Source organism: Mchenga conophoros, linkage group LG2 (assembly GCF_057382185.1).
Source record: "Mchenga conophoros isolate Kocher_MC1m ecotype Shallow Benthic linkage group LG2, M_conophoros_male_GT1.1, whole genome shotgun sequence".
Lineage (NCBI taxonomy): Eukaryota > Metazoa > Chordata > Actinopteri > Cichliformes > Cichlidae > Mchenga > Mchenga conophoros.
The window spans coordinates 20,423,446-20,432,322 of NC_140527.1; positions in this window are offsets into that span (position 1 = coordinate 20,423,446).

Consider the following 8,877-nt stretch of genomic DNA (forward strand, 5'->3'; position numbering starts at 1 on the left):
GCATAAATGTATCTGAAGCCTGACTTTCTCATAAAAAAAACTGATTTTCTACTCGAAGAAAGATGGACGCTCATTGAACACACAGGAAAGACATTTTTTAGTTTCTGAATTGCTTTTTGTTCAGATGAGTTTTCCCAGTTTCTTGTCATTATCACAACTTTGTGACCTCATGCCCCAAAAGCTTGGCGAGAAATACTAGAACTTGTGCCTCCATAGCCGCTGCTGCCTAAATCCACAGCCTTAGGCTGCTTAGCCACATCACCTCTGCTTCCAAGGCATCATTTGCTTTGATCACCGCAACAGGTGAAGCCAGCTCAGCCAGGACAATTTTGGAAGTGGGTGCTTATTTTTCTTAAAAAGGAAAAGCCCTGACGGCTGACAGTTTTCGCCATTAGCAACGGATGGTTGTGATTGATCCACCCATGAGTTAGGGGCCCTGCACGCTTCCACAGCACCACTCTGAACTTGGGTTTAACAAGGAAAGATTATCACATGATCATATCATGATAGTGTTAAATGTGTTTGAATGACTGCCTTTGAAGTGAGCCAAGACTTGGCAAACATCTTTGTGCATTGACATGTAGCCTGAGGCATTTTTACTGGCATATTAAAAAGTTTGCAAACTCTTTTCTACTTTCTAGCCAATTTTGCGATAAACTGCCATTTTCTTACTGGCCTCTCTTAAATCCCACATTCTTTTCACCACATAATTAGGGGAGCTGGCCTGCTAATATCGTCTAACAGCACTTCTAATCAGCATTAAAAAGTTGCCAGACTTGGTCATTGAATGTGCCACGAGGCTCACAAGGAGTGTACACATACACACTTTGAAGTCTGCAGGGTCAGCAACATAATCCTTCTTGTCACAATGCAACATATATTTTGCTCTCAAGTGGAAAGAGGATGAGTTTACAGTATGTATGATTTTGGACTGAATAAGAGCCGTCACTCCTCCAGGAAACTCAAAAGTAAATTACAGCCACATGCATGCTCTCCGAAATCTATCTCCCTCGGTTGAGACAGCCAATCTTTGAGGATTTACTATGCTCCTGGAAGATAGAGTTGTTAAGCTTTGCTGTCAGCCATCCAACAAACATGTACTAGCATGACACGGTGGCTACAAAAACAGTAATCTGCTCTCATCTGTCTCTCTGTGTTTTGGAGCAAAAGTGATTTTTCTGCCTCCGCAGGTTCATGCTTGTGCCTCCAAACCCAAGTGTACTGCCCCAAATCGATTGATATGAAATTTCCTTTGATTCCTTTTGGCCCAAGAGTGTCTTAATAAAAGAAATGAACAGACTGCACTTCCAAGTACAAATTTTTCTGTCTGCTAGACTCCCTTTTTATCCACCACGTTAAGGGTTTGAAGTAGTGCTTTTTGTATATTCGCTAATTTTAATTTAAAAATGAATGTCTGACATAGCTTCCTCATCTACAGCTGGGTTTATGTAAAGCCACACCCACCAAACAATAAGTCAGCAATAATGTTGCTGAGCCAATCCATTTACCTCTCCTTAGCTAACACAGGGGTGTAGGTGGGCTGGAGCCTATCCCAGTTGCATCCTGGACAGGTCACCAGTCTGTTGGATGGCCAACACAGAAGGACAGACAACCATTCACACCTATGGACAACTTAGAACCACTAATTAACCTAACCACACTGACTGCATGTTTTTAGACAGTGGGAGGAAACCAGAGTACCTGCAGCGAACCCACACAGAGGAAAACAAGCGGACTGCACAGAGATGGTGGATTCAAACCTTGGACCTTCTCACTGTGAGGCAAAAGTACAAAAGCTGCACCACCACGCTGCCAGAGTTAAAGCTGACTATCACTTAATCAAGCAAATGGATACATTGCATTTCTGTGCTGGTAGTTGACAAAGTGCTTTTAAGATTGTACTGGTGAATGAGACGTGTAGTATAAAGTGCGGCTTGATTAGAAAAGCACTACACAAGAACAGCCTCTGCTCCGTAGGTCTGTGTTATGAGCTTTAATAAGTTCTCTGTCTTCCTCCTGTGTTGATATTATCTACCTTCAAACCCAGCTTTGCTTTTTATGCTAATCTGTGCGGGTTAGCTTCTTAGCTTCTAGAACATACATACAGCAAAGTGGACCTAAATGTATTTAGAGCCTAAATTGGTTTTTTTGGATGAATTTAAAAAAGGCCAGATTTGGTCCACATGCAAATCAGTGTTTTGTTTAAATGAAAATAGTTTTTCATATAGTGTCATTTATATTTTTACAAAAGGGTAGTTTAGAAAATATAATTAGTGATAGCATATTTGTGGGTATTAGAGTTTGAGACAGAGATGGACTAGTTGCATAATTATGTGCAGAAAGTCACAAAAGTTGCATAAAAGAGCAAAATAAAAATAAAAAACTAGAAAGCTTATCGTCCTGGCTTTTATTTTCTCTCTGCGAACCTCTGCCACAAACATTTTAAAAAATGCACCAAATCCAGCTGCAAAGAGCAAATGTTTTGCTTCATTTCACTATGCTGACATCACTGTCACATCACCCAAGTCTAAAAAAGGAGGTCAATCGCTTTCTTTCACCTCCTTTCCTCCACCCTTTGCCTCAATCCCTAAATACACAAGTTATTAATTTTCTGTCTCCGTTCCTCTCTCCCTGTCTCCCTCTGTTCATTCCCAGAATACACACACTATTAATTAGACAGAGACCCAGGTGGTGACAGAGGAGACAGCACAGGGCCCCAGCATGCCCCTCGCTCCCCGAGCTCAATCCTCACCATGCAGCTCTCTTTGTGGCCCACAGCAAAGATCACGTGTGAAATCTCATCTTCTTGGATTGTTTTATTTTAATTTGCTCTTAATTGAATTGAAGTTCATGTCTCTTGGAGCTCCTCTGTGTCACCGTGGCAGCGGGTGGATGCATGAGCGGGTGTCTACACCAGGGACTTTAACAGAGAGATTGAAAGCTTCAATCGGAATCTAACCTTTTCTGCGTCATCTCTTTTTGTGTTTGATTTTGACAGGAACTTATTTCTCCTCCCTGCAACAGAAAAAGAAATGAGATTTAGGCACGCACTGTGCATCAGAAACTGTCATTTGTTTCCTGAATCTGAGACTCTAAACATTTCACCACCTACATCTTAGGTGGGGATGGAAGCTAAGCTTCCTAGCAGCTCATAAAACTATCAAAATACAGACTCAGGTGCACTGTTTACAGCAGTAAACAGACTTTGCACTCCTTAAAAACACATGTAAAATTCATATTCAAGTGTCACTGACAGCCCCTAAATCCAAAACCCGCGTGTGTGTGTGTTTCAGTGTAGTTGGGATGAGTAAGTCTCCACACAAAGTCTCATCGAATGCATGTGAAGCTTTAAAAATCAAAGGCATGCTTGTCAAATCACTTTATGCCTCATCAATATCTCTTTTTTTTTGGCAATTCCCCTCAATTTCATTAGGGGCCACACACCCCTATGACTCCGTTCCTCCTGAATCTGAAGTTTAACTAATGGGCAGAGTCTTTCTGCAGCATCCACACAGTGTTTTTTTTATCCTGGTCATGGAACATTGGACTTCTTCTTCCTCCTATTTTGGATAATCAAGGGTCTATGAGCCTCTGAGGCTACATTTAATTTGCTGAAGACATCTGTACAGTGTCCTGTGGGGTGTGCTCGTGAAGTTTGGGTTGTCTGGCCTGTAATTATGGGCAGTTCTAGCCCTCTACAGCTGTACTGAAAACTTGTTTTGTATTGTCAGAAAGAAGTTAAGGGAGTGGGTGTTTTAACTCCAGCAGGGCTGCCCCTGTATGAGATTAAGATTCTGTTCCTAATTTTGATTCACAGTATTTCCAGGCAAAGCAAAAACGTTGAGAGTCTTATGGTCTCTGGATTTCACCTCCAGATATGGCACAAGAAATTGGCACGTCTAGCTCTAAGACTACAGGTCTCAGCAGGAAAGAGGTGGAATTCCCTCTTTGGGGTGGGAATGAGTCATGTACACCATCATTTGGATGCTGTACCATTCACAGAAGCTGGAGAAATAAGACTCTCGTGAAGAGTGTCTGGGCTCTCTCTTAGAGGCACGATGAAGAGCTTTTTGTGGCTCAGAGTACAGCTTCTCTGATTAGGATGTCTGCTGGGTGAAGTGATTTGGGCATGGCCAACCAGAAGGAGATCCATACTCAGGACACACTTTTAAGATTATGCTTAATGGATGGATGGACAGATAATGTGACTTAGAGTCAATAACAGTGATAATTTTGACAGCAAATTTATTTACATTTAGTCACCGGGGCAGACGTGCACCATGGGCTGGACTCAAACCCAGGTCGCTGCTCTCCGGTAGCGTAACACCCGGTTACCTGTTCACCCACTGAACTAAACTGAAAACTTAAAGTTTAAAAGTTTGTGTTTTTACTAGTGAGAGTTGCTCCGCACATCGAGGCAGCTTGTTTTCCTTGACATGAGATGAGAATCATGTTCATATGTCTGATCTTGTCTTGGACCATTTCCTGGGTGAGGATCAAATATTACTGCACAGCCTGGAAGCGATCCAGTCAGAAACAATCTTGTCTTGTCTTACTAGACAACTTGATTAGTTCTGATTTGTGCATTCGGTCTTATTTAGCTTTATCATCTTGTTTCTATCAGAAAACAAAAAGACGTTGATGGAAATTATAATCAAAATCACTGGTCAATGAAAATAAATAAAGTCGTCTTACATGAGACTGTGGCAAACTGTCTACACTTGTTTTGTGGCAAAACATTATTTTCCTCACACTTCTGAGAGTCGTCCTAAAAGACTGTGACATTGAATAAGGGGATTCTGGGGTCTGTCATTCTCACCAGTGTGAGAATGACCAGTGTGTCAAGTTGTAATGTAATCGAATACAAAAAGGAAAAAAAAAAAAAACAATATTAATGTCTTGTTTTCTTCTTCAGCTATGTCACATCTTCTGCTCACTGAACCAAATGCTTTAAAAAGAATGATTTAAAAGTTTAAAAAATATTTCTGCTGCTGGAACTTTGTGCTTGAAATGTTTGCTTCATTAGTAGAAGAGAAACCTCAGGGATGCACATTTCAGAGAGACACATGAAGGCTCTTTCTTCTACTGTTTCATGTCGATTTTGATGAGTAAACTATAAAAGCAGAAACGCCCCTACTGAAAACAGCCACCAACAAATAATACGAGTGGAATTTCTCTATAAGAAAGTCTTTCATTTCCTCCGTCATGGTGTCACTTTAAATGGGTCATTGAGTGGAAAATATACCAAAGGGGAGTGTAAAGAAGATTCATAAAAGTGCATCAAATTGTTCCCCAACAGCTGCAGTAAAAAGCCCATTTTGTGCTTTTACCTCCTTCCTTTGTGTTTACTACCACTTTGTGCATGATGTGTACGAGTGAGTGAAGAGGCCTTTTGTTGTTTTTCAGTCATGCAACATTGTGCAAACCTCTTATAAATCTTTAAGTCGGGTTCCAGCCGAAGGAAAAGATTAAAGTTACATTAAGTTATTCTGTTAGCCAATGCACTGTAAATACACAGATAACATATCATTTTACAAAGATATCAGTCAAGTTATTTTGGGGGCCTGTCTTGACTATCTCTGTTTTGTTTACCACCCATTAATCCATTTATTTTCTGGAATGGTGGTTCATGGTGGCGGAGGGGCTCCCTATCACCAACACAGAGGAGCACTTAATCATTCATGCTCACATTCACACTTACAGCCAGTATAGAATCCCCAGTTAACCTAACTGTCAAAGCTGGCTGCACAGAGGACACAAAGTACAGGACTGAGGACACGAGAAGTAAAACTCAAAAACAGCTTTATTTCTTCTTTTAACTACCTACAACAAACAGCAGGTCAGCTGCATATAAGACAAAACGACACCATGTCTGAGGAAAATCACAAAAGGACACAACCATGAGGGATAACACAACAAAGGACAAAAAGAGACGGGATAATATTTACACACCATCAGGAAGAAGGGAAACACCCGGGAGCACAGCTGAACAGAATCTGACTAAAAAGACAACAGGAAACTGAACACACATGGGAAATGAGACTGTCAAAATAAAACAGGAAGTGACTGACACTGAGCTCAAGAATAATATAATAAGACACAAGATAACAAACACAGAGACAAGACTGGAGGGACAGAATGGGTATCCAACTAAAGCAATCAGGGAGCCCAGAAAATACAACCATCATAAGCCCCAGGTGTGTAAACATAACATCATAACCAGAAGACTAAAGAATACAGAATATAGAACCAAATTATAAGATTATCAAAAAAATACAAAACAAGAAAACCCCTAAGCATCCCCAAAAACCTGACAGCATGACCCTAACAGTCATGATGACTGTGGTAGGAAACCGGAGAAACCCCCATACACACACATGCACAGCGAAATCTGCACACAGAAGTAACCGGAGGGTTTGAATCCAGGACTTGCTGTCGACAGTGACAGTGCACCACTGTGCCACGAATCCACCACATGCTAAATTTATATAGTGGCTGCTAAAGGCGCTGCTGATTTAGTGACCTTGTTTAGAAGTTTGTTGAAAAGAGCCGCATGCTTTAGCTGGAACTGAGGTTGATGAGAGCCATAACAGGAAGCCTAAACGGTAAAGCTGTTAGCCATAAAACCAAAGCAAATGAGCTAAAGAAGCTCGGATGTTCAGAGTCAGCCACCTTTCACACAAAAGAAAGCAAATGTGCAGTACACCTGTGCTTTTCTATTACGTCCTATCCCTATTATTTTAATGAAAAGCCTGAACTAACAGATATTTGCCAACAGCCTGAGCTTCAATTTGTCGAGACGTGACTCATTGTCCGCTAGAAGCTTTGGACTTCCATTGTTCTCAAAACCAATTAAAAAGCAGCTTGCAGACACAAGGCTGCCTTGACTGATATAATCCATCATGGTATACAACTCCTATAATGTACTTTCTACTAACACCACTTTATAACACCACAGTGAAACAAGGTGGATCCATTGTACCAGCGCCGGGAAGAAATGATTATGTCTCCAGCAGACATCACCGGCACCGCACACCGGCCCTCTGCCCCCAGTCCTTATTTCACTTCCCTGCTGCTACCACTGTGGGAAAATGCATAGAATGATCCCAGTATACACAATGATTAGCTCCAATTGATTTCTGTGCTGATGCGCTGATATTGAAAGTGATGGATTGCATTAATTAGTGTCTCTGCGAGATTTAATGGATTTTAAAAACAGCTGTTACTTCAAACCTGCAGCAGAACAGCCAGTTAAAGTAGAATTTCTGAGAGAGTCTGCAAGCCCCCAGACAAATTCACACTGCCTCCATATGGATGAGGGATTCACAGGAAAACAATGCATGCGTGTAATCCTGTGTAGTTTATCTCATGCACCTCACTGTTCGCTCACTTTACACTGTCTGAGAGCTGGATTAAGGTGCTGCAAATAGAAAGAAGACCAGTCAGCACCTCGTGTTACAAAATTGTACAATTCCTGAAATCCTGATTGGTATATTTAGTTTTCTAAAAATTACGCACTAGTTGCTTTACTGTTCTATTTGTATGCATTTGTAATTCCAAAGATCACAAAATCACACCAATCTGTGCAAAATGATCCTCTGATTGTGCTCTATCATCATGTTATCATCGTCATCATTTTGGATTGCAGCAGGACCCATATGGAAAAGAAAAAAATTATAAAAGACTTGTATCAGATGTGGCCTACTTCATATAGTGAATCATATAAGGCTCATAGGATTCACTCATGAAAGTGGCCACTTTCATATATTGTTTTAGTATCCAAAACAAACAAGTTTCATTTATATATTTTTCTAGGGATCTTATATCTGTTTTCACTCTTGTATGCTTTTCATACAAGTTTCACACAAGACAGATACAAACTTTATAAGATTTATATATATATCTTTTCCATATGGGAAGATTCTCGTCAGGGTCTGAGTATTTGTCCTTAAAAACCCCAGAAGTGGCAAAAATGCTCCTGCTTATCCCCAAATTGCAGCCTAGCAAAGCAACGACATTCAGGAATCTCTTTATACACAATCAGGATGAATGAAGCCCAAGACCCAATGAGCTGTGACAATATTTCTGTTGCATTGTGCTTTGTTGATGAAAGCTCGATCATAAAAGAGAGATTTTTGACGATAACCACAGCTGCCGTGGGAGATGCAAACTTTCATATAGACACTTTTTCAGAACTGGCTGGCCTGAACAGAGACAAAGCACTCTGCCACGTTTATGACAAGGCCTTCTCTCATGTAGGGAAACTTGGTGGTTCAAAGACTCCTTCAGGACGAGCTGACAAAAACCTTTTTTTTCACTGCTCTAAGAACCAACCACACGATATCCTGTGAGAGGGTTTTTAAGGATTTATTCAGTATATGTAGTTCCCTCTCTAGTTTACATGAATATTGTGGAAGTTCACTGAATGGTTTGCTTGAACAGCACTAGACAGTGGACCCTGCCACAATACTGATTATTCTGAATTCCTTTTAAGCTTCTGTGTAATATCAGAAACTTCATTATTTCCAGGAGACAAAGGGGGTGGCTGCCAGGGTGCTGCAATATCCAAGCTCAGCTTTAAATTCTGTGCCTTATGATGACTAAGATATTGTCCACTTTTAGCAGGAACTTTTTATAGCAGCACTGATGCAGTTACTTTGCAAAATCATGCACTGCTAAAAAAAAAATAAAATAAAATAAAATAAAAAATCAGTAATAGAATCCACTGCCACACTTGACCCGATGAGCCTTTCTGGACCCAGAAAAACTGGAACCCTGCTTCAGCTAATTGTCAAACAGTTCCACACCTCCAGACGACAGGAGCCGGACACTGAAAGTACTGCTGGGTAATTTCCACAGGGCCCTTGAGGGGCTGTG